The following is a 27,140-nucleotide window of genomic DNA, read 5'->3' as shown; positions in this document are numbered from 1 at the left end:
TTTAAAGTGCCAGGCTGTAACACTAACAATAACCCGAACCTTTAATAAATCACCATAACTCTGTTCCTAAACCTTCTCCTAATTCTAATTACTACCCTGAACTCTCAAAGAGCGCTAACCCTTCAGCACTCTGAAGCAGTTTATTCACGAAATGAACAGTGAACCTAATTCCAACCTCATCACCAGCTTGGTGCAAATGACATAGCCCTTGCCCCTAACCCAGACCCTTGCTCTAACCCAAACCGTTGCCCTCCCTCAAACCCTTGCTCTAACCCTGACCTTAGCATTAACTTAACCGCAACCCTGACACTTGCCCTAATGCTGACTTTGCTCTAGTCTCTAGGTTTATCCTAGCCCTATCCTACGCCAATATCGCCAGCCCTCTCCAACTTCCTTATCCCTTTCTTTAACACTTAACCATGCCACTACTCTATTAGCCCTAGCCTTACCGTAACCCCTACTGTAACACTTACCCTGACACTTAATCTACCCTAACGACTAACCAAACCCCAACCTCACCAGCCCTGCAGCAACCACTTTGACCCCAATACGTAACCTAATTCTAACCAAAATCTTTACTCTAACCCTAACCCCTATCCTTACCCTAACCCAGGCAATCACACGCCCACAAATCCCTCCTTAACCCTAAAAATTACCCTAGCACTACATTTTGGCTACATTTGATCTGCATTTTTATGGCTACTTCTTTCGCTTGGCAACATTTTCACTAGAGTTATTTTCAACACAACTTTTTCACTGACTACATTTTTGCTAGCCACGTTTTCACTGGAAACCCTGGCAACTAATGACTAATAAACGTACAGTAGAGCGCTGCTTCTCTAAAATGGCCGCCTAGCTCAGCGCATCTCCCGCAATGTCAGTCATGCTTCCATTGCACGTCTGGGCTGCAGATTCTTCAAAACACACTCCATTCTGCCTGTGCAAAGGGAAGAGAGGCAGTAGCTACTTAGGAGTCTTGCGTTTCAGTCTAACAGAGGCGGCATGGAGCATTCCATCTTTTCACTCATTGCATCAGAAATCCTACATGTTCAAGAAGCTGCCACCAACCCAAGTCACCTGTTTCTAATCTGCAAATGCTACTTTACAGAGAGGTGAGAAACAATTCGTGTCTCATAGTTTGCAAGAAACTGGCTGGGGTTGGCATGGAACCCAAGGCAGAGCTCTCGTGTGGTCAGTCATCAAGTTGCTCAAAAAACATCAACCGAGTACAGGGAGGAGCTGCTGCTCCGAACATGCTCCTACTGATGCTGGACACGCCTCCGTTCGCTGATTGGCTAAAAAGGGCATCAGTAAAAAGAATGAGTTTGGGAGGTCCACAGTCAGGCTGTCCATCAGCCCTCTATAAAATAAATTTGACAGCAAGACGCTTAGGCAAAGAAAGACTCAAAATCTTGAGTTGAAAATAGGCTGCATCTATGCTGCTACTATGAACTGTGAGGGTCAAATTAATAGAGCAAAAAAGCTCCCTTTAGAAGTGCACGCCAGCTTACACACAATGCCAAGATGGCGACCACCTAAGGGGACTTTAGGGCCAAATCTAGCCCACTATTATTAATTTCAGAGGGTCAAATTGATAGGAGAAAAAAGCCCCCTTAATAGAGAACACCTGCGTACACCTGTTGCCAAGATGGTGATCCCCTAAAAGCAACTCTGGGGGATTTCTAACATTTCTGGCTGAACCCTCAATCCTTCATGCGTCCGGTGTGCTCCGGTTAAGTCTTAACTTCTCGATAAATCATTTTGTTTTGTCCATTTCTGACAGAATAGAAACATAGCGACCTTTCCCAGGTCTGATTTTATCGACACGCCAACCGTGTAAGGTGGCACAACAGAAGGTTACACACCCCAGGTAACAAGGTTACTCAGTCTCTTGGGTCCGGTAGCTCAAAGCTCCTACCCTGAAAGATGGCTAAATACAACCTACCGGCTCTGTGGAAAATGGTGTTACCAGGTGGCTCAACTGGCACCACCCCTTCCCCTGCTCTGGTTTTTACAATAGAACTCACCACCAAGCAGTATCGCCTTATAGGGTTTGTAGATGTGTAATGCCTGTGCTATGTGCCACCACCAGAAGATGTGGCGTTGTGTGACAGTCCAATAAGTAACCCGGCCCGTTACAACGTGATGACATCATAGCTCTGTGCCGCCTAAACACCTACAATTTCCATAAGGGAGGTCTGGGCACCTGACATTCTGGTGCCCTCTCCTAGTGCAGAGGGTTCCACCTGGGGGCGCGAGCGGGGTACAGCCCTATTGATTCATTGCCACGCTGGCTGGCTTTGGCCATGATGGGCTGCCCAGCTTAACACTGGACTGAATTCGCACCTGTGGACACATAATTAACCCAAAAAACAGCCTAAACAGCCCTGTCCTCTGCCAACCAGCCATGCCCGCACAGATGTTGCTGCTCCTTTCTCAAGGAGTTCCCCTGTGAAGCTTGAGGACAACGACCACGTGCCTAAAATATAAGAATGGAAATAAATACATCGGGCAATGCAGGCGCCTATCTTAGCCCCTGCCCCGTCTTTCTCCTGTTCTCGGCCGTCAATCACAGCCCACCCCCAGGCTCCCTTTCAAGCTGTCCTTTCTCTGCGTCCCCTTCCCGTGCCCTTTATCGCCCTCTGCCTGCGTGTGTGTGTCCCTCTCCCCATCGCTTGCTCTTGCCCCGCTCTCCTCTGCCTCCGTTTCCCGCCCTCTCTCCCCCTCTCTCTCTGCCGGGCCGCCCGGCTGCATGTTGTCTTGGCGGAGAGGTGATCTGTCACCTAATCTCACACAGAGCCTTCTGGGCTTCAATAGAAAGCACTCAAGGCCTCGTTTAGCGGAGGGGCGGGCTGCGCTGCGGCGATATCCAGTGCATGCAATCTGGCCTGCACGATAATGGCGGCGGGAATGGCGCCTACCTGGGGGAGCGAGTGTGGGGCTGTGCGCGCGCGTCGGGCCGCTTCTCGCACTCCTTCCCCAGCCATGGGTGGAAGGGGGCGCGGTGGGAAAGACGGGCGGGGGCCCGGGGACCCGGATTGGAGAGCGCAGGAGCGGCGTGCAGACACATTGCCAGGGACAGGATAGATGTGCCGGCGTCGCGTGCATGGGCACCCGGCGACGCCACACGGCACGCACACCCGCGGGCACTCAGTCGCCAGTGCGGGCGCTGGCCGGCTCACCACAACCACAATGGCAGGCAATCCCATAATTACCAGCACAGAATGGCACGCAAAAACAGCCGGGCAAACCCACTCTCGCTCTAGACACACAAACACACATATTCCAAAGAGTATACCCCTCCCCCCCCACCCACATACAGGACCACCATGCCTGAGGCAATTGTCCACACACATGGACACAAACGCGGCGTATGCAGAAGATAACACACACTGCTGACAATGGGTACACAATAGAGCAAACACAGCCACAACCATACGCATTCACACACAGTAACACGAACATGTAAATGTATAAAAGTGAGCTAATTAAACCAATCACTAACACACATAGTAAGATATACACGGGCAACACACAGACACATTGACATCCAGCAATACTACTAACCTGTTGCACATGCAAAGAAACATGCACACACACACATAACATCACGGAAAAGCACTACATGCACACACACACAGCAGTGGGAAACACATGCACACGGGCAGCCAGTTACCTAAAAACAATGCATCGCAAATGCGTGCTTTGCAACACGCAGTGCTACATGGGAAGCTATTGTATATGATTATTTGTGTTTGTGAATAACTAACACAAAAATACACAAAGGAGCTATCCCTGCACAAACGCACACATCAACGCACGGACCAACACATAGAGGAAATCAACAGAAACAAAGAAACACATTCACAAGTAAATGACAGTCACACGCGTAGGTTTAGACAAACACACACACACTAACATGCATAAAATACATCGGGGCACAGAGGACACATAGATTTGATCTCACACGCACACACCCCAACCCAGGAAAACATCAACATCACACACATCATTGACACCCTTACATATGCTAACACATTCAATAACACAGGTGCACAAATACACAGAACCGAGGCGGTTGTTCTTAAAAACACACAGGCAATCACGCACACCCACGCACCATTAAAAAAGGCAATGAATATGGGTTGACAGGAGTAAACACAGAAATAGATGACCGGGCACACAAATACGCAAACACACGCACTTCATACATGTGCGTGCCAAAATCTCAAAAACACACGAAGAATAATACAAACACGCACGCGACTATCACAGGAAAACATACACTTCGGGTGCAATGGCATGCGGTGAGGGACAGACACGGCCGGGCTGGTAATCACAGCAGAGACAACGTCACCCTCAAGGACACACGCAGAATGGCGAGCGCACAATAGCGTGGACACATGCACACACCCGCAGTCACACACAGAGAGCGCGCACGCACGCACACATCTGCCTCCATCGCCACGCGATGTCACTTAGGGCCAGGCAGCTGGAAATGAAAGGCACGCGTTCCTTTGATGGGGCGAGGGGGAGAGCGCGGTGGAAAGGGAGGGGTGGTCCAGGAGGGAACACGATAGACTCCCACATACACGTTTAGATGGAGTGGGGACCAAGCCAGGGGTGAGGGGAAACGAAAGCACAGGGAGGAGGGGGCGGTGCGTGGGAGGGAGATATTGGAAAAGAAAGGAGAGGAGAGTTTGTGTGATGGAGAGCAGGGCTTCCGGATGGAGCGCGTTCCACGGGACCCCCGTGGGGGGAACAGGGGGGGGGGGCGTGCATCATGGCCTACTGTGCAGGCAGGGCTGCTATTTGTCCGGCAGCAGAGCCTAGCGTGCACCCGCCACCGCCTTCGTCCCACTTCCCCTGACCTTAACCTCCTAATGAAGACACATCTGTGCTTCACAGGCCCCATTTTTCATCCACTCTCTCTGATGTGCACAGAACGACAAGAGATCGGCATTATCGTGTACCCCCGCTCCTCCCTCCACACACACACTGCCCCTCACCCACCGTGCCCGTCTACCAAGACCTAAGCACACTCACTCGCCAGGCAGAGGCCTGCGATGAGGATAGAATGCGTGCCCAGGCCAAGGCCATTGTCAATGATGTTCGCTGTGCGGCGCCCTTGCCCTTGCTATGCCTTCTCTGTGCTGCAGCCATGCCCATGGTAGCATTAGCGGCCCTGCTCACGCGCCTGCTAGTTTGGGTGCATGACATGCGTCCAAACTACCACTGCATGGATGACACTTCCGGTCACGCACAAGGCAGACACCCGGAGGCAGGCTGAATGCAATAGGTGCAGAACGTGTCACACTCAGGGCAGACACCCCACGATGCAGGTCACGTGCAGGCAGCATGTGCTGAACACGTGTCACTGAAGGCAGGCACACAGAGCCAGGCGGGGGGCATGCAGCGTGTGCCACACCTATTTGTGCCCAGGATGAGGACAAGATGTATACAACCATGAACAGACTCCATGTGCCACGTGAAGATGGACATGCCACATGTGCTGGACATGTCACACTGAGGACAGACACGCATGGGTACCCATTCACTAGAGCGAAAACATTACCGAGTGGTACATTTCAGAGTGGACCATAATACTGAAAAACACTGAAAACATAAACAAAAAAATATAAAGGGTAGTGGGGTAAAGGGGTTAAAATGGGTCGGGCTAGGGAGGCATTATACGGGTACAAAAATGGGGGGATTGGGGAGGACCCTCCCCCGCCACCCCCCAAAAAAAAAATCACATATAACCACACCCATGAATGCGATGATGGACAACATGTGCTGAAAATCTCCCATTATTGAGGAAAGACACTCTTAACGCCTGATGACTTGTGCTCAACATGTCATGCTGAGGACAGACACCCGTAACCAATGATGAGGATGTAGAACATGTGCTAATTAACTGACGACAGACACCTGCAGATGCAAAGCAGAGGGCAGACAGCCTGTGTTGAAAGTGCCACACTGAGGACAACTACATTTTGGCAAAACCTCAACACACACAACATGTGCTGACCATGGCACACCAGCAAGGCAGAGGTTCACCCGGCCCAGGGCGTGCACTGATCATGCTGCGTTAAGGGTACACAAAGGGGCTGCATTGTTGTAGAAATAGTGGTGATGCGAGCTTGGTGTTAAAGATTTGATTCTTTTGTGGTTTCATATATAGTGCTAACATGCTGTCTTCTGGCCGCTTCATGCCCCTTTGAGACATAGCAGCATGCCGAACTGCCAGAAAAGACAGGTTTCAGACCATCACAGAAAACAGATCAAACACTGGTGCTCTAAAGGGGTCCTAAACCTAAGCCCCTGAGAAGGCCTGACGCCGAAGCACAATGTTCTAAATTGGGGTAATTGGGTGGCCCCAAGTCCACCCTCAAGTGAGGATGTGTTCAATTGTAACCATACCAACTAAGTCTTCAGCAGTCTTCCTAACCGAGGCAGTTTCCTTTGGGGGGTCCACTGATGCTGTTATAGAAAACCACTCCCCTTGCCTTGATTAAAGAGTTTGTGTTTGTGGTGGGTCCTAAGGAGTTGGGGATATTGAGTAAAGGGGGGGCCTAATGCAGAGGAAACAGAAGGCGGGGCGTGGAGAGCATCTCGTCCTGTGGGAAATGATATATGAAGGGTTGCAGGTGGCATCTCAGGGGCAGATGGGCCACTCTGGCAGAGAGGGTGGCATGAGCAGATGTTGGAGGTGATGGAGGCACTGCTCATGAGCAAGCCACGGCGCAGGGTTAGAAAGCCACCGAATGCGGCCACATCTTGGCAGCTATGGGACCAGTGGCACAGAGGGGGAGAGGTGAACAGAGCCACATGGAAAGTGAGATCAACATTAACACTGGCTCCCGGCGGATGCAAGGACCAAATTCAAGACCCTCTGCATCATCCATGAGACTTTCTGGGGCCTGGAACCACATAACAACCAGCTCTCTCTCCCTAAATACCAGCCCGCCAGAATTCTCCAGTCTTCTAGCTCTTACTCTCTGCGAGCCAGACGCTTCTCTAAGCAGAGAGTGGGGGGTATATCTCTTTCCTTGGCAGGAGCCTCCCTCTGGAATGGCGTTCCTGCCCCTATCAGTCTTGAGCCGGCTTTCCTTAAATTATGGAAGCTTTTCAAGACCTTCCCTTTCTCCTCCTCTTTACCCCTCCCCAGCTAGGTCCACCTGCCACTATGTCTGGTGGCCTGTATCCCTCATGAGCCTTACTGGGCCAGGCCCTCCTTCAGCCAGTTTTCCCTTTCCCGTTATCAGCACTTGCCCTCGGGCATCCTTCCCCGACTAGCCTACTGAGTCTGGTCCAGCTCCCCTCTCTTGCACTAGCGGACCCGTATCCTCTTGCCTGAGCACTTGCCCTCCTGGCCCCCCCTTAGCACTTGCCCAGCCCCTTGACCCTTCCCTCTTGCACTTCTCCCTCTTCCCCTCTCCCTGCACTTCCCTTTACTGCACTTGCGCGATCTGAATGTCTCAAGGCCTTGTAGGACCGTTACTGTCATTTCTCCTATGTACCCCCCTTGTCTTGTGGCGCCTGCAAACACTTGTTTGATGTATAGGCGCCATTAAAAATGCTCAATAAATAACATACATAAATAAATAGAGAGACTCAGAGAGAGAGGGGGGAGGGACAGTGACACATCAAGAGCAAGATCAGCCTGAGTAAATAGAGAAAGAGAGGCAGAGAGCGAGATGTACAGTGGCATATAGCGAAAGAGAGTGAAATCAACATTAGCGCATAGAGAGAAACAGAGAGAGAGAGGTTGGCAGGAAGACAGAAAGAATAGTGGCACAAAGAGACAGATCGACATTAGCAAACAGAGAGACAGAGAGAGAGAGAGAGAGAGAGAGAGAGAGGGAGAGAGTGCACAGTGAGAGATGAACAGTAACACAATGAGAAAGCCTGAGATCATCCTTAGCATAGAGAGAGAGAGAGGACAGTGGCACAATGAGCAAAAGTATGGTTAGTGCTAGCTTTTGTAATAACAAGATGGGGTGCTCTTAGCAGCATCTAGACAGCCACGAGCCGAAGTATGCTTAGCAGCGACAACATGCCATGCCCTTGGCATGGAATCGAGCTGGTCCAGAGATTCCCTCTACCAGCCTGCTCTGCCCTTCTCCCACCTCCCAACCTGTTTATCACCCAACACTTTGCTACTAATACCCCGAACATTGCAACATAGGATGCAGATAATGCTGTGTGTGTGGAAGAAGGCCTTTGGGTCTTTAATGGTGAAGGATCAGATTGTGGCGCGCAACCAGAAACTCTAACCATCATACGCTGCTATGTAAGAATCCCTTGTGAGTTCCTCCAGCAACAACGTCCGCTCAGGGCATCCCATTCCAGAGGCCCCCTGCACTCCACTCTTCACCCAAGCCCACTAGGTCGGGACACCTGTAACTCGAGGAAGGGATACATGCTGCAGGGCAGTAGGTATCACTGCTAAGAGTGGCGTCCATGGAAGCCCCCCTTCAGGCAGTGCCGCGACCGGTATACCAAAAGCTTTTCTGGCACAAACTGGGGCGCACTAACAAGAGCTCAGGAACAAAGGGACACTGAGCCGGTGTAACATAGGCACAGAAGAGGTATGCTCAGCACAGGAGCTGCAGAAACGTCTGCAGACGTGTGTGTTGAAAAGTGCCCTTGTTCACAGATCACAGAGACAAAAGGAAACTTCTTTATTTCAGATACAGTGCAGATAAGGAAGGACACAGGCTACAGCACACGTTACATACAGGAACATCCACCGGCCACCCCCTCTCCAGGCCAGCCTCTCACCAACTGTCATTCAGAGAGCACCCAGCAGAGAACACTCACACCACATTCCACTTCCAGGCACTAAAGACTGGGCCGGGAGGATAGCTCAGGGGCAACACACTCGCCTAGGAAGCAAGACGAGGCGGAGCAACACGGGTTCGATCCCCGGGTCCGTGCTTAGAAACCTCTGGGTATTAAGCATGTTATAAATAATCAATCACAAATGACAACACATGCATACTGAGCGAATACATAGGCAGAAAGTAAGATATAACAGTGTGCTTAGCAGGAGGGCAGACTGGTGCTTAACAACAGTTGCAGAAACACCGGCAGATGCGTGCTTAGCAGTGACTAGAAACTTCAGGATTCAGGTACAAATGTAACCCTCAAGTAAGCCTCCTCAAGCTTTGATACCGTGCCTTGATGCCTACGGGCTGTAGCACGCTCTACACATCCAAATAAATAAATAAATAAATGTGTAGTTATTATTATCCCACGTGGTCACTTTTCAATTTCTCCCCCCATGGCACATCTCAGCCATCAGCACTGACACAGAATAATAAAAAAGGGAATTGCATAAAATGCAGATAACGCTGTGTGTGTAGAAAAGGGCCTTAGTGCCTTTAATGGTGAAAGCTCAGATTGTGGCGTGCAACCAGAAACTCTTCCCCTCCACGTGGAACAGGGCCCAGTTTATAAGACTAACACGAAACGTATTCCCTACTAATGAAAATATGAAGTTGTGTGGTAAATTGAAGTCCGAGAACTGTAGATTTTGTTCTGGGGAGTAACAGATGGAAACCTTACGCCATGTTTTGGTAAACTGCAGGGGTCCCAGGCAACTAAGAACAAGGTATTTGGGCGATTGGTTAGCTAAAAGCAATGTAAGGAGGCTTATACATTCTGGTTGTGCTTGATGAGTGGTGAGGATTTTTCGATTATCTTTGCGGTAGGACAGTTTCTAAAGATGGTATTTCAAACATAAAGAGGGGCTAATTGCCATAACTTGAATTTAATTGTAAATGGGGGATCATTTCAATGCTAAAGGTCAGCTGGTGTTGATTTGGCCTTTTCCTTTTCTTTCTGTTGGGGGATGGGACAGGGATTGGGTCAAATTAATGTGAGATAGATTGTGGAAAGTTTTATTTGATAAAAGATTTTGATAAAAGTTTGTAATACAGTATGCAATACATAAAAAAAAGGGAATGGCTGCTAAAACTGCTAAGGGAGAGAGAATAAGGAGTAGAAAGACGCGCAGTGAGCAATAACATCAGGGAAAGAGGACGGGGAAAGACGAACAACGAAAAATCACGGAGAGGCGGAACAGCTCGGGAAGATTTGGGGAAAATGTATTATTTTGGAGCCCTGTGGGAGCTGCCTGCCCCCTCCCACAGTGGAGGAGGGGGAAACTTTTCAATGAACACTAAGGTGAAGTGAAAGTGTCAGACAAGGCCAAAGTGCAGAGAATGTTCATGCAAACATAGGCAAATAGGCGCAAATATAGACAGCAGGCCCTGCACTAGAGCTGGGAATGGTAGAAAGAAAGACAGAGAGACAACATGGCGCCGCTGCAATCTCTCCGAGGGAGTGAGACGAAGGGAAACACGAAATAAGCAGAACTGGGAGAGGGAGACAGATAGGCATCGATAGGCACAAGAACCTTGAAGGGGCCAGGAACTGGACATGGCTGAGAGAGTAGAAGTGAAAGGCAAGAGAAGAGCAGACACTAGACTAGAGGAAATCAAAGATTTTCTGCAGTGCTCCACACTGTGCCACTAGTGCCCCTTGCTCTGGGCATTGGGCAGCTTGGCAGCACTGGCGTTTTTGCCAGGGGTTGGCTTCAAAACTGGGGACCCCAGGCAACAATGGTCCAGGGGTTGAAGTAGGGGGCTGTTCCAGAAATGCCTGCTTCTACTTACAGAGCAATGCATCCGAGTCAGCAGCAGTACAAGGCCAATTGTGCTAACGGGCGCTGAGAGAGAAACACAATACTTCGGATTCAAACCAGCGTTTTGGACTTATAAATTTAGTCTGAAAACCAGAAATAATTTGTAGGCAGGATTATTACCACTTAACACCTGAGACATGACCCAGCAAAGCAACACCTGAACACGAAGCTACTTTAATTCAGGGCCGGGTGCTGGGATGCAGAACGGCTTATAAATCAAGGGACTGAGAGGCACACTTGTTTAAGATGTTGTTTTAATTACACGTGGAGCAGCTTAATAGCTGCAATTAATCCGCTACCTCTCAGAAAGGCGCTTTTGCAGTCAGAGATGGTTGTTCTACATCACTTTGTTGTGACAGTGATTTACATAAACACAAAGGGTGTGCACTGGGGCTGTACCTGTTCTTCATCTTTCACTCCTTCAAATGCCAGATAAAAGTGTCAAGCTAATAACTGGACCCATTTTCCAAACAGGTAGCCAAGGCCGCCTCTAGATGTCAAATCTAAAAAGGGGATGGAGAAGTGTGACCAAAGAATTGTTTTGATTGTGGTTAGTGTACAGAGAAAACCGACAGGCCCTTTACTACTATAAAGGATGATGTGCTTAGTAGAACAAGTGATGCGTGGCTGCAGAGCGCAAGAGATTACACTATACAATGTTTTTTTCTAAGATCGCAAGGCACCATTGCAATGTAGCCCCCCATCTCCCACTTCGGATACGTGGGGCTACAGCAGAAGCAACCTGGGAGACTTGCCGCCTGAGGGTCTAGACCGCAGGCACTTGTCGTGAAGCATCACCTTTCCATCACAAATCTTAATTCCTGCCTGTGGTGTTCAGCATGGAAACAAGGCAGGCTAAGGGACGGTCCAAGGATGCATGGCGCCCAATTTAAAGTGCCATATTCGCATTGCCCTTCCCTAAATTGGGGCAAATGTAATGATTTTAGGCTGAAAATGGCGCCAATGATGCCCGATGCAAGTGGACCCCTAGGCTCTATTATAGCACCTTTCCTGGGCAGTGGCTGGGAGAGGGGGTGGGCTAAGGGGGTTTAGGCCAAGCAGGAGAAAGCACATTAGCAGAGTGGTTACCATCATAAGCACTGCGCATGCCCCTTGTAGGTCACGGGTGCGGGTCCCAGCCCGGCTTTCACCCCTTCATCCATCGTCAGGAAGTGAGAAGCTTCCGGCGGTACAGCTAAGAAATGAGAGTCTGGCGTGACACACGAGTGTACCACCATGCAGTATGTAACCAAGGGAGCATGAGACAAAGGAGACACAGAAGCTGGGCAAGAAGGGAATGATAGGGAGGAAGAAAGATGGAAGAGAGAAAGTAGGGATGGGATTGGAAAAATGTGTTACAGTTGAGAGACAGGGTGACCAGGTGTCCTGGTTTTGCAGAGACTGTCCCAGTATTTTCCCCTCCTTCCTGGTGTCCCGAGGCTTTTCTCAATGTAAAACTCTGTTGCATGGCTGGGGACAAACCGATCCCATTTGGTTAGGCCAAAAAGCTTCAGAGAGAGCAGGTAGAGAGCAGGATAGCGGCATTGACCGAACTTTGTGTTGGAGAACACATTACCACGTGGCACAAGCATACCGCAATCTCCACTAGTTTCCAGAATACAATGGACAATATAAAGGTCAATGCAGTAATGAAACCCAGCATGGAAATGTACTCAATTCACACAATAAAGGATTGAATATATATGCAGAGAATTACTAATTGTGTAAGCATATAGAAAAAGTCTTCAAAAATCGCAGTTGGAGCGAAATATGTGACACTAGTCAAGAAACTACTAATGTCTACAAGACAGCTCATCAAATGATGTCCATTCTATGTCATATGCACTTCCCATGTTGAGAAGCGTACTAAACAAATATGGTAAACAAGAAAATACAAATTGGACAACAGAAACAAACAGGGGACTAACTACTTCATCCTTATCCAAAGTTTACATTATGCAAAGTAAGAAACCTATTGAAAAGAATAAAAAGAACAATTAATGTATAATAAGAAGATATCAGCTATTGCAAGCCAATCACATTGTCTTAATGATCTTTCCATGGTATCATGTTTTTGAGTTTCGCGTGTTGCCCTCGGACAGTCAGACTGAGTGGTAAGGACAGTGGGCGATGTTATGCCTGGGCAGTTACTGCAGTCTTGGATATTCCACTACTGTCCCATCAGTGTCTTCTATTGTGAGGAGGAGTTATTGATCAGGAGAAGCAGTGTGCCATGGCCGAGGGTGGGCAGGGTGTTGGGAAACGGGAAAACTCTAATCTCTAAAGGCCAATTGAAGAGGAAACGGGGCATTACAACATTTTATGGACCTGGAAAGCAACATCTTGCTACCTCTGCGCTGCGGAGGCAAGCCTGTACCTTTAGACACACCTGTTGTAGGTGCGGCGCAGGGCATCATCCTGCGTGCCACCAGGATCCCGGCAATGCAAAGCCAAGCTCCGCCCTTAATGGCTCACTCTAGGAGAGACAGGCCATCTCAGGCACACTCTCGACTTGCCAAACCCGAAAGGACACTTGCTGTCTGTCTAGATCCGAATTCAGTGAGGTCCCAAGCAGTTGGTCTACCTTTTCAAGACGTTTTGTTGTACTATTTTTTTTATCTCCTCCGTGGCAACCCCCAGTCCAGAGAGAGTGAGGGAACTTGCACTCATCACTTAAAATTCCAGACATTGAGGCAAAAAAACGTGCCAGAGGAACTGGGACGGGGCATATTTTTGGTGATCCCCTACCCACAGTCATGACATGGGCCAATCCAATGTAAGCTTAATTTAGCAATCACCAAGCCCAAGATCACAGTCATTCAGCTGGGGGGGCAAGGCCCTAACACCACCAGGGCCCTTTGAAATATGTTTGCTGTGAATCAAGTACTGGAAAGTGTGGTGGTTTGGTCATAGGTCCTGCCAAGGGGTTTTTTGGAGAGGGGCCTGACACGCAATGGCAATCAAACTTTGTTGGAGAAGCCTGCACACGGCAACGGGGCAATGCACCAGAAGTCAGGACCTGGGTTTATATAGGCAGGCCTTTATCAATTCCAGGTGCCCACGAGATTGCAGGTGGCTTAGACATATTCATCATTGGTGCAGCTGTGTTTAGAACCACCCTTAAAGAGGTGTTGGTAAGATATTATTGTATTTAAGGTATGTTGAACAGCACACGTGGAGCCCTCACAACCAGCGGAAGTCACTGGTTGGTTTTGATAGGGTAACTGGGCACTGCTAAGCTAATAATGCCTGGCCACTAGTTATATTCAAAATTTCCCAAAAAATCTAACACCCTGTACTCAAAATGGCGCTTTATGTCAGGTTGCAGGGGCAATGCGACAGCGGGTCCAACCCATTCTGGGAGCAATGAAAGTCAATGACCCGAGGCGGCGCTGGCCTGCTACCTGTACATCATCGGACCTGGACAAGCCCTGAAGGAATAGAAGAGGAGGGAGCCTTCACCAGGGTGATATCGACCCGGAAGTGAAGCTTTCCATTTGGAAGCAATGAATGTAAGCGGCATAATCAATTTCTGTGAAGGATCTCTGCCCTGATTGTTAGGGATCATGCATACGCTGACTCACTCCATTGGTGCCTTTGGCCTACTCGTTCCTCTGTGTTAAGCATAAGAAAGAGGACTAACAAGAACTCAGCAAAGCACGCATAATCAACCGTATGTGTAGTATAATGTAACCACAATTGTTAATAAATTAGTTTTAAAACACGTCATGCAATGTTTTTTGCCTGTGTTGCAACTATGTTGCTAGCCCTACGAGTGCACATAGTGGGAGCCAATTGGGTGGGGCAGCACACCTTATTTGTAGACCAGCGTAGTCTGTCTTTCCTTTTGACATGCTGGCGGTAACATCACATCCATGACTAAGAAAAATGTATGCGCCTCTTTAAAACCTATCCCCATCTTTTGAGAGGCAGGATGGGAACCACACACGCACTCACCTGGCACGCGGCATGGCATCTTTGGAACTGCTTAAAATAAATAGTAGACCAAATTGGCCTGGACGGAGATACACTGTGATCTCGAGTTAATAAAAACCGTCCGTTAAATAAGTTTTACCTTGTCAAAGAGGTCGAACTTCCTGTGGTCAAAAAGGACCTTTCAGTCGGACTGAGGGGTCAAAGCAACAGCACTCCAATCCGTGGTGCGGGCAGTTGAAAGCCACTGGTCGTCTATGGAGCTAGTCTGCTGCTTGCTGGGGCAGGATTGGTCCCAGGGCCTGGAAGACCCCGGCCTGAAAGCAATGTAAATGTCATTGAACCAAAACAGGAAGTGACACCTTTCACCAGGAAGCAATTCATTTCAGTGGTACAAACTTCTTCAGCACTGATTTTTTCAAATCACACATTGGCTAACAAACTCCATTCATACCTCTCAGTTATTCATCCCATGTTAAGAATGGAGGAGAGAACTGGGACTAACGCAGCACATCAGATCACAATTTAAAACGTAATATTACAGCAATTAAAAAGACAGTTGTTTTTAAAAACAATACAGTCCATCATGCGTGGGTTTGGGACATGTTTCCGTGGAACGCTTTTCAGTGGAACATATCCCTGCGCACCTTCTTCCTTCTCCCTACGTGCTCCTTCTTCCCTACTCGGCCTGTTCCTGCTCCCTTCTTGGCCCTTCCCCACCGCCCGTGGCACAAACAATTATACTTTAGAGTCGCCATTTTATTTTCAAGGGCAGGCATTGGTTGCACTGCCCTGTATAGCGAGTAAGAAAAGCTGGGAGATAAAAATGGAGGAGGGATCGCCTTGAAGACTGTCCTTCACAATCTTTCAGATATCGGGATTCTTCCTCTTCTTATCTGATTGCGCTCGGTCTGCAGTGGATTAATGTCTTCTGCGAGGAGTGATAGCATTAGGCGGGAAGAGATCCCAGAGATGCAAAAGATCAGCGCATGATCCAATGTGGAGCGGGCCTCTCCGCCGGCAGCGCAAAGATTCCGGACTGCCTACTAAGGCCCGCCCTTCAACAGAGGGCTGTCGTTAAGGCAATCAAAAAGCATTTCCTTAAACCTTCTCACGGTTTCAATACAAATTCCAACTCAACGTAGCAACGTAATGTCAATCAGAAAGCCTTTCCTTAAGCCTTCTGACGGTTCCAATACAAATTCCAACTCAATGTAGCAACGTAATGTCAATCAGAAAGCCTTTCCTTAAACCTTCACATGGTTCCAATACAAATTCCAACTCAACGTAGCAACGTAATTTCAATCAGAAAGCCTTTCCTTAAGCCTTCTGACGTTTCCAATACAAATTCCAACTAAACATAGCAACGTAATGTCAATCAGAAAACCTTTCCTTAAACCTTCTCACGGTACCAATAAAAATTCCAACTCAACGTAGCAACGTAATGTCATTTTTCTCTTCACATTGCTCTTGTCATCCATCGCTGCTCGCATTTCCCCTCGCAATAATGGCCCGGCTTGTCCAATCACATTGCGGAACATCTTCTAATGGATGTCGTCAGCAAGTGGACAAGCTAGAGCAAAGGGACTTCCGAGATTTTATAATATTTATATGTACTTTCTGCAGAGCCATTGAGTGTTTGGTGTCCTTGTCCACGGAGAAGAGACACATTTTCAAAGAAGAGGTCCCAGCACCAACATTCACCCCACACAATTAAAGTAACACATTTCAATGATCCCAGCTCGAGGCAGGAAATGGTGGCCGGAACTGAGGGCACAAGGGCGAGTCATGAAGGAATGGATGCTTTGAAGAGCCACACAGCCCCTCTTAGATATCCATTTTGGAGAATGCTATGGAAATATATCCGAGAACAATTGGGAAGAAGAGGCCGTGTGAAGAGGACAAAAGAATGGGGCATAAGGCAGTAGAAGGCGGGATGAGGACATTCAGAGCCAGAGGAGATAACAGGTAAGAGAAACGTAAGTCAGCAGGAGAGATAAGATCAGGACAACATCATTAAAAACAAACATGTACATCGAGGCATGGAGATGAACACTTTGTATCTTGAAAAATATCAGGTGGGTTGAAATGCAATTTGCATACCCACAGTGCATTGCCCATCTGGCTCTGAACTGGAGGTTAACTTCCAATGACTTCTACTCGGTGGCACTGTGCTGCATGTGACTTGGCTGAAAGGCTAATTCTGCTTTCACATTTCAGTGGGGAGATTTTTTTTAAGCCTTCTAAATCCACCATAACTTTGCTGATGCTCTAATGTAAGGTTGCTAATGCAAGTAAAATTGAATGTGAAAACATGTATTGCCACCATTGCCATTAATGAGCCATCGGATCTACGCTACGCCTCAAGATCCAGTGACCATGCTTTGTGTACAGAACAGGAGTACGGTGGGTCCGGGGAGTGTTTAGTTTGAACCCTTTTGAGTTAAATACAAACCACGTAGCAACAGCCATCTTCTCATACTTGTCTGCATCAGTTTTGCCCACAGCCGCAGCCATGTGACAGCACTGAAGCAGGAACACACTTACCTCAACCAAAAGGGTTGAAATATGGTACCTCCTGCACTTCCAACCACCTAAAACTCCCCAGTGTGTACTGGCAAGATCACACAGATCAGACAAACAGGTGTGCCAGTACATTAGCATAGAGTGGCAACCGATGGAAAACAAGACTTGCCAGGGCTTGCCCCAACATTTCCATGCCAGTTCCTGCTAGACATGCTAAAACAGGAAGCTCCCCAATATTTCAGGGAAGCACTCTCGGCTTTACCCATTATCTGGAAGGGAGAATTGAAAGCCACAGCCACCTTCATTGTAAGACTAGCTGTGCCTGGGGGCAACCAAGAATAGACTATAAACATTAGTGTGCCCTTTGCTACTCAATGACGGACACATGAGCAAACCGGAGACATACTCATCACTTCCGGCTCAAATTCTCATTGGGTCAAGACAAAGACGTGCTTACGAGCTCTACAACACTGCGTTCATGTTGTTGTTGCCGGTAATTTATGCGTAATGAATATGGGAAAGGGAACACAATACCCGCTCCAATCTGAAGCTCCAAAGACCAGAGAGTGTTAGACGGTGGCCTTTGGAAGGTGGAAACCCCCTTCTGCAAACAGGTGCGCATAGTTAAAGTTTGGATTTTGAACCTGTCACCAGGTGCTGTCTCCACCTTTAACAATAGGAAGTGGAGTCCAGGAGATGACGGAAGCGTGGAACAGAGGCAGACAACAGGCCGTGGAAGGAACCGCCAGCCACACAATCCCACACCAAACCTGGGGGATATGGGATGCCATGTTTCCAGGCGGACTTTTCCTGCAAGTTCCTCATGCTACTGCTGACGTGAACCAAGAGAGTGACTTTAGCAATGTATTAGGTTGTTAAATTAAAGCTTACAGCTGGAAACATGGCGTACTGTGGTATGAAGCCACATGGGCAAACTAACTGCATAAAATTCAGATATAAAATGGGCATACCTGGAAGCCGGACAAGATGTCTGCCAATCCGTGAGGCCCTGCGCACCCCACTCTCAATATCCAGGACATGATCTTGCAACGTGTGCATTTGTGGTGTTATTTCCCATCCAGTGATCATCTCACCAGAGGTCTGCAACCTCTGCCTCTCCAGGTGTTTTGGACTACGACTCCCATGATTCCTCGCCATTTAGTTCGATGGGAGTCAAAGTCCAAAACATCTGTATATCCAACAAAGGCAACACCCTGCCATTACGGGGGCGCCGAGTTGGGTGGGCAGGGGCCTGCCAGAGGTGATGGAGCAGGCGGATGCCTGTTTAGGCCGACCCCACAGTAGGGGACTGGCAGGGTGGTTTTCGCAGGCTCTGGCGGTGGGTGCACTCCACCAGTCCTGCAGCTTAAATAGAGCCCTGGGGGGACGAGGAGAGCATGTTTTCTCCACCTCGTCCTGCTGACTCTCGCTGCCATGCCTGCACCCCGCCTGGAGCCCCCAGAGCCGCCTTGATGTCTTTTCCCATCTCACCAACCCTGTTTTTGGAGGGGGAGGAGGGCGCTAGGTGGGTGAGTGCGGGAGGACCAAGGGGACACTGAGATCCCTTTCTGTGGGACTCCTGAGCCAGAATGGGATACAGCAACTGGAGGTTCCCGGCGGGGGAGGGGGTCGGCAGGACCGGGGGGGGTGGGCAGCTCAGCCTGGTAGGAAAGGGGGGCTGCCTCCCAGTGATGCCTTCCGTGTAGGGCATGGTGGGGAGGGGATAGGGCCTCACCACCATGCGACACCCCGCTGGGGCGGAGAGCCATGGGTTCCCCTGGACCACTTGCCAGGGTACAGAAATGTTGTTTATGTATTATGGATATAAAGTTTGATATGTAATGTAACATATTTGGGAGGGCATTTTCTGTTTGCGATGAGATTAAAATGTGGTCGGTTTTGGCATCCATTATGACATACGGGTCCCATGCATTCTCCTTTCACATAGGCATGCCCCCCTGCTCAGCCCAAGTTTTCAGACCCCTGATCTACACCCTGCAATCTGTGTCCAACCCCAGAACTGGATTGCAATGGATGCTGGTTTCATCCCTGCACGCGGGATCCACAATTAGGCTCAGATTTAAATGTCCTTCACGCCCGGGAATGGGCAGCAAGTTGCTGGTCTCTTTTCTGCAGTTTCCTGATCCTTTTATCTGCAGAATAGAGGAGAGATTAATTCGAAATGAAAATATCTCACAAAACCACAACACTCTCCAAAGATCAAAGCGGATCTGCCCTCAGAGACTTCCAAACGTACTATTCTGCTACCTGACTCAATATAGCGTATCAAAATGTTGGGCTAATTCTAAAATATATTGGCCACTAATCGAGGATTCAGTGAAATTGGCCAGGAAGGCGAGGCCAATCCCGAGCCTGGCTGCCTCTGCTCAGAATCATCCCTTCCTGAATACTGCTTCAAGCATTTCCCACACAACAAGCTAACCTAAAATAGGCTCCCTCTTGGCCTTCATCCCTCTTGCTCCTGTTCCCAGTCCAAACTCGAGCCGAAGGAAATGTTCTACATTTTGGACTTTGGAATTTTTTCAGCAGGCTACAGGACAATGCACACATCAATTGCTCACATATGATATGATATGATAGGTTATTTATAACACGCTTAATACCCAGAGGTTTCTAAGCACGGACCCGGGGATCAAACCTGTGTTTCTCTGTGTCATCTTTTTTCCAAGGCGAGCACGTTGCCCCTGAGCTATCCTCCCGAGACAATCAGCAGATCAAAGGAGAAATTCAGGAGGCCAGCTAGAAATAGGCGCAGAACTGCTTGCCTACTGCAAAGGGCCAACCAGGACTGGGGTAGGAAGAATTGGTCTTCAAAATTTCCAAAATCCTCCCCTTGTTTCCTGCGGGAAATGTTCTCCTTGTTTTGAAAGACCGGGATATAGACAATGAGCAGCGTGTGCAGTGACTGTGGGAGGTGTGGGGGGGGGGGGGCAGAGGGGCACGCTGCCCTTGTGGGGCAAAGCTCTGAAAGACCTATTGTGATTCCACACGATATACCAGTGACCCTCTCTCCAAGAAGTACCCTGATACTTTGTGTGCTGAGGGAGACTTTGTGGCGGAAAAGGTTCATTCATAAACATTTGGAGGTGCTGATAAGGCACTCAAACCAATGGGCGGAAGCAGCAAGTTGGACGAAAGACACGTCTGGCTCTGTACATTCACGCAAACATAACATGCCTACTGTGGTGTGTCACTCCTCCTGGGAGCGTGGAATCTTACAGGGCTCGTGCTGAGTGACTTATGTGACTTAAATAATAAAAGGGACGAGCCAGTTCCGGCTCGCAGGCCCAGGACACCACACCTACTTGGGGTCATTCTAGCCCCCGAGTTGGTGACCCTGGTAGTGTTGGCATATATGCCTGGACTAGTCCAGATAATCCTCTGCCCCGGCACCCTCAGACCCTCTTCACCTTCCTCCGGGCATGCTGGGTAATCCAAGCTGGAGCGACTTCCCAATGCTCACAGCCCACAATACTAGCAGAGCATGCAGCTTGCATGCAATCTGACATCTCTGCAATATGGACCAGTCTATGCGATGCCAGCATGCATAATCCGGGGGCCTCCTTTAGATAAGGGAGAGCTTTCACCTTGTCAAAATGGCTTTCAAAATCCTTTATCGTGCACCTCGCTGTCTTTATTTACGATTTGACTGTGTTTAATTAGGATTCAATATCGCTTTGCCCCAGTGTTCTGTTTTTTACTACTATTTTTTTTTCTTTTTTCCTCACAACTTCTCCCTCGCATGCTTTGTGCTGTTTTTAAACTTGCTTTCATAATAATCGCACTGCTCTTGAATGGAGTAATGTCGCCGCTTCGTTTATGAAAATGCTAAAAAATATATTTTTAAAAACACAGACATGCTTCATAGAACCGAGGCACACCACAAAGGTGCACGCCTCACAACCGCGCACCATCTGATTAACAAGCACTGGCATATCCTGATAATGGCACGCAAATACGCATACTCTTTCGACATGAAAACATATATGATCACACACACAGGCAGACTTGCATACACGAAAACCCACACATGTAGAGCTCTGGCAGGCGGTGTGCAACGCACACGCAGCTACTGGGCCTAAGGGACAGGCACAGCCGTGAAGGAAACACACATCGCACTCCCTCAGGAGCGCCGGAACATCCAGTGTCACTCACAAATCCTTCCCCCTCCGCTCAAACGCCCCCTCAGCTCCCTCAAAACGGTTCCTTTTCATAGATGAAATATGCGTGTGGGTGGGGGCGGAGGGAGGGGGGCACTGACTCTCCCTGCAGACGGGTGGGCATGGAGAGGGGGGGCGAAGGCCCCATTGGCTGCCTTGTTGTTTCTAAAGGGCAGCCTCTCTCTTACTGCCTGGGATTAGCAGTCGAGCCATTATGCTACTAATACCAGGCAAGCCTCATTTCAATAAAATTGCCTTTCTGAAATGATTACCCTTGTAACTGGCTGTCAAAAAGCAATTTATACCTCAGGCATCCAGGGACAGGAAATTTGCATCTTGTTAAATTCCGAGCTGTAATTATTTATATCAACAAAGTTCCTGAATATTTCATAGGTTTTCTTCCTTGGGTGGGGGGCAGAGGGGATTGGGTGGGTGCGTGGGTGGGGGTGGGTTAGGGGAGCGGAAAGGAGGGAGCGGGGAAGTTGAGCGAGACCTGCCACGTTCTCGGTCTCGGGCCTGGCGCGGCGGCAAAGAAGAAGGCCCTAACAGGCATCAGAAGAGACGGGGAAACAGCTCATTAAAAAAGACAAACTGAAAAGACTTGAGATGAAAATGCTTGAAAAGGAGAATTGAACGCACCAGGCCACCATCCTCCTCCTCCTCCTCCTCGCGATATGCCAAATAACCACGAATATATGCATGGCTTCGCTTGTTGTAGGTCTCCTGGATCTCTCTGAATTCTACTCACATCAAAGAGGCAGTCAACTCGAGTCTGCACCCCTTTTCTCATGCTCTCCCACCTTTCTTTGAATTGATCGTCTCTATTCTTGATGGTGTCTTTGTTTGCTGCTTCTTCCTTCTCTACCTGTTACAGACCCCCGTCTTCCTCTGCAGCCCCTCACACGTTCTGTTGATATCAGGTTCTGCTGTTTAGGGAGTCAGACCCACAAGAGCTGGGCCTTGAGCACAGCAGCGTGTTCAGGGGACCCTGTGCCTGTCATCCATGCGCGTGGACCAGAGCCAAAATGGCCACCAGATCAATGCTGCGGCTTCAATATACACTGTCAAAGCTTCACTGAGGGCTAGTGGACTCTACTTCACAACCGAGGTAGGATGGGACCGGAGAGGCCCAGGGCGAGGTGTGCACTGTCTAAGAACCTCAGGTCCGCCATATCTCGTACCAGACAGGTTATTGTATGGAAGACAAGGCAAGTGCAGCAATGCATGCCACCAAGGACGCGGGGGAATACGTTCAAACTAGGGTTCTTTCAGTTCAGGACCAGAGAGACTGGGCATGCACCAAAGGAATCCGATATACTGCCTACTAGAAACAGGACTATGGTACGACACACCAACCACGGAGGGCAAAGGAGCTTCAGTTCATACCAGATATTGTGTCTCTTAGTTACGGACTAGAGGGCTGAGTATACACCAACCCCGTCCAATGCAATCCCGCCTAGAAACCAGGGTGGTACACACGCACACTACTGCGGGCAAAGGAGATTGAGTTCACACCATACACCAAGTTTCTTAGTTCAGCAGTAGAGTGGCTGAGTATGCACCAAGGCAATTTGATGTACTCCCGAATAGAAACAGAGTGGTACACTCACACACCACTGAGGACAAAGGAGATTGAGTTTACAACAGAGATCATGTCTCTCAGTTCAGGACTAGAGAGACAGAATGTACACCAAGCCAATCCGATATGCTGCTGCCTTGAAACAAAGCTATGTATGAACAGACCACCGAAGAACAAAGAGCATCAGTTAACACCTAGGTACGTAGAGATCACGTATACAAGACGCGAGGACTAGAGATATTTAAAATATAGAAACCCAGTGTGCAATATGCTCTGTGTAAGGACCAGGACCCTCCACAATCCATTGAGTATATTTCAACATATGCTATTCAAACTGTGAAGCAAGAGGGCAGGCTAATATGCACCATAGGCCCCAAAACCCAAATGGCCAGACCCACGTTCGGAAATATTGAACAAACACTATATAACAACTAGTGGTATTCAACATAGAGGATCATGGCCATCAATCTCCACCCGTCGAGATGCATAACAATGTTCGACACACCGACAAGGACAAAGATGCAATCATTTACACCGTAAGCGTAAGAGCCGAAATATAGGGACCATGGAGAGCAGGGAGATGTGACATTCAGAGAACACCAGCACATTTTCACCTACTCATGACTATGGCTCCTGCAGATATAGGACCAGCGGGGTGTAAGATACAGCCAGCCATTGCCATTGCTTCAATATACACCAGGAGGGAAACAGAGTAATATAATAGACATCAGTGAGGACGAGCAAGCATCAGTAGGATGCAGCACTTCATTGAGCAAGATCTTGGCCACAGAGGCATTTAGTGCATAGTAACCATACATGTGATACCCTCTATCTGAAGATCAGGAGTCTTCAATATATAGGACCGGGTCGGTTCATATATGACATCTGATTAAAAGAGCAATGGTACAAATGCCTCAATGGTCGACGGAGGATCAATTGACACCATCCTCGATTAGCTCAGTGGCAACACGCTCCTCCTGGAAGCGAGACGACTAGAAACCTCTTCGGTATTAAGCGCATTATAAAAAACAATTATAATAATTGTAATCTTCCAGACATCTAGAACACAGGGGGCCAGAGAGACTTATCATACAAACCGTTTAACATGATACTCATTGAATAAGGAAGGAAACTCCTTAATATATATGTGATTCGGGAGGTCCTTGCACAGCATCAGAATTAGCCCCCGGGGTTCTAGGCAGTAACAAAGGACAACACAGCGTTGATGTACAGCTTAAGCCTGAGAGCTTCGATGAGCAGGACATGGGCAGCAGAGGCCTTAGGCTCACAGGCCTTGGACAGAAAATAGCCTGCTGATGTCCAGGCTCCATCGCATAAGGCTACAAGAGGTTCAAAGTGCACGATGCGCACACCTAGGCCTCAATTTATGCCAGCTGAGAGAAGCAGCAATGGTAGGCAGGCCGCCACCCGGGTAGAGAGAGCATCGTTTCACTCAGCTGTCCCTAGAGCTTTAATCCGGAGGACACAATGACCAGAGAGATTTAACATGCATGACCCGTGGATGTGATATAGATTGCCCAAGAACCGAGGCTTGTTGATATGCATGACCCGAGAGGCTCAATGCACAGCGCCGGGATAAGATAATAATTACTATGCATCTATAAAGCAGCAGTTCAAACACAGAACATGGCGATCAGAGAGCTTCAGTGTTCACAAAGGACTACAGAGAGGCAATAAACACAGGCCGAGAGTCTGTAAACTTTGAGACATAGTATTAAAGAGTACCACAGTTGTCACGCGTACCAACTGCAGACCATAAGGTTTTAATGATGCGTTAATTGCTTCTGGGCCGTTAGCCGAGTTGAGCCTCTATTCTACTCTTCCTTCACGTCAAGCAAGCGTAGAGGCTTTACTGGTCAGTTCAGGCCACACCCATTAATGTCATTAGAACCCTGACATTACAGGTGGTGTGCTAATGGTGACTTTGTTTTCGAGGATAAACTGCTCGAGAAAGACTTCAAGCTGCTTCTCCACCAAAAATAAAAATCACAGTCAAGATGGCTGCCGCACACACTGGACAGGGCGCTCATTGACGAGTCCCTTTTTCATGTTCTTGGCCGCCTGAAGCAGATGACAGCGGTGTGGGTGGAGGCAGAGAGGAGATGGCTGGATGGTAGGGTGTGTCTGGCCACTGTGATACAACTGATATTATCAAAATAACAGCAATCATCAATGTTCATCCTCAGAAGACCAGAGATTTTTTTAAAAAGGACTTGCCTTATCTCATAACTTTTGTACTGTCATCTCTAAACGTCCCCTATTTACCATTATTAACACATGTGGCAGCACTGCTGTCTAGTGAAGGGGACTACAATAGATAGCAGCAAGAGAAAACATGTATCTGGGGCCTGTGCCATATACCCCAGCTCCTCTAGTGTGTCCTCTACCTATGAATCTAGATCCGAGTCATGTGACATGCTATAAGCATGTATTCGAAGCATCATATCATTGCATGTCCTGCGGGCAATGCTTGCAGCATCCATACCGGGGTGCCCGCGTGACATCCCTGCAGAAGTTATACAGGAACAGCCTCCTCTGAAAGTGTCTACACCACCTTAGCTCTGACAAAGCGAGCATGTGTGTGTCCTCAGGAAGCCCTTTAACCCCTTTGTTCTTATCGCTGTACATGTACAACATAACTGTTCGGCCCTCGTTAAGCCAGGGCCCAACGCCTGGATTGACAGCGATTTGTATCTGTTGAATCTTCTTGGTGGCCATGTGTTGAGTCTGGGCTGCAGCAGACATGGGTAAGACAAAATATCAATTCCGGCCAGGGTCCAGTAGTCTCAGTATGCTCAATGTGTTGGCTGCAGAAATAAAGGACGGGCCAGCAGCAGCGACGCTGCAGTCATGCACATGCGTGTAGTGTGTCGCTCAACATTTTAAGAGTAGGGATTTCCAAACTATGGGTAAATCCCTGTAATGGGTAACTGGGTGAAAAGAATGCATGCTGGGAGCGTGGCGCAAGGAGACTGGAGTGGACTGGTGGTAACGACGAGGGGACTCTGACGCCCACTACCGATGCACGACCCTGGACTTTTTGCATTGGTTAGACAGATATCACCACTAAAGGGCAAGCATGGGGTCCGTGACATGTACCTTGCTTGCTCCCTCTTGCCTCTGCTTCTAGACCCGTCTGGTAGCCGTGGTCCCTCTAAAAAGCGCGACACTTGTCATGAAGTCCAGAGGGGATCGTGACACTAAATGCTAGAGTGCCAGAAGAACGTTTAATAAGGGGTCTCAAGAAAGGGGCACAACTTTAAAAAAAAACACAACTTGAAAATGATGCCTGGATCTTAGGAGGTTTCGTTAGTTGGAATACCTTATTCCTTCAACTCCCAAATCTCCCTTCCCTCCATAGTGTGGGGTTCATGGGATGTCGCCAAGGTTTTCTTCAAAATGGCGATTCTTTGAGATGAAAAACAAACCAGTGTTTTTGTTGGGCAGAGATCCTTCGACTCAACACTGTAACACAAAACCAAGCTTCTTAAAGGGGAAACCAGCAGGAAAAATGCCACTCAACAAAAGGTCTCTGCGGGTGTCTCGTCAGTGCTGCTCGCAGTCTCGGGGTGTCTTGCTCCCGGCGGTGATGAAGAGAGTCGTGGTTCACTGGAGTATTTCTCGCTCTCCTGATGGCCATTCACCAGGGACCTCCTAGTGCATCGCCCAGTGGGCCTGGTTCCAGGGGTATTCTGGGGTATAGAGCCAGTGCCCATGGATATGGCCAGCTCTTACACCACCGCAGCAGGAAAGGTGGGTGTTGCTTCAAGTGGCTTTCGCAAGTTGGGACGCTGGGGTAGGGGATTTATGGGCCCCCGGCTAATCCCTGGACTGCTCCCTTCTCCCAAGGCCCTGGGCTGATGGCCTTCCTGCCACCTATGAATTTCTCCTCCCTGGCTCGGCTCTGCTCCTGCTTTCCCCACGACCTCCTCAGACCTTATTCCTTCCTCTGCCTCCTCCGCTCCTTCTTTCCCCACCACCTCCTCAGACCTTATTCCTTCCTCTTTCTCCTCTGCTCCTCCTTTCCCCACCACCTCCTGAGACCTTATTCTTTCCTCTTTCTCCTGTGCACCTTCTTTCCCACCAACTCTTCCTCAGACCTTATTCCTTCCTCTTTCTCCTATGCTCCTTCTTTCCCCACCACCTCCTCAGACCCTATTCCTTCCTCTTTCTTCTCTGCTCATTC

At 48.7% G+C, this 27,140-nt stretch overlaps 1 protein-coding gene across 25 annotated transcripts in view; it reads right to left on the bottom strand.

Moving 5' to 3' along the window:
- The window catches only part of NRXN2 (neurexin 2), a 2,524,532-nt gene that overhangs the window by 2,093,247 nt on the left and 404,145 nt on the right, over nucleotides 1-27,140 (bottom strand). The window contains exon 1 of one of the 25 annotated variants that reach the window (XM_069645046.1): nucleotides 14,790-14,812. The exons of the other annotated variants lie outside the window; for them this stretch is intronic. The gene's annotated coding sequence lies outside the window, so the exon portion shown is untranslated. Of the gene's footprint in view, nucleotides 1-14,789; nucleotides 14,813-27,140 lie in introns of those variants that run through there. 25 annotated transcript variants of the gene reach the window in all.

The sequence above is a fragment of the Ambystoma mexicanum genome, chromosome 2p (genome assembly GCF_040938575.1).
Source record: "Ambystoma mexicanum isolate Mex_15411 chromosome 2p, UKY_AmexF1_1, whole genome shotgun sequence".
In the NCBI taxonomy this organism is placed as follows: Eukaryota; Metazoa; Chordata; class Amphibia; order Caudata; family Ambystomatidae; genus Ambystoma; species Ambystoma mexicanum.
The sequence above is the reverse complement of the archived record's forward strand: the minus strand, read 5'-3'. Positions and strand labels throughout refer to the sequence as shown.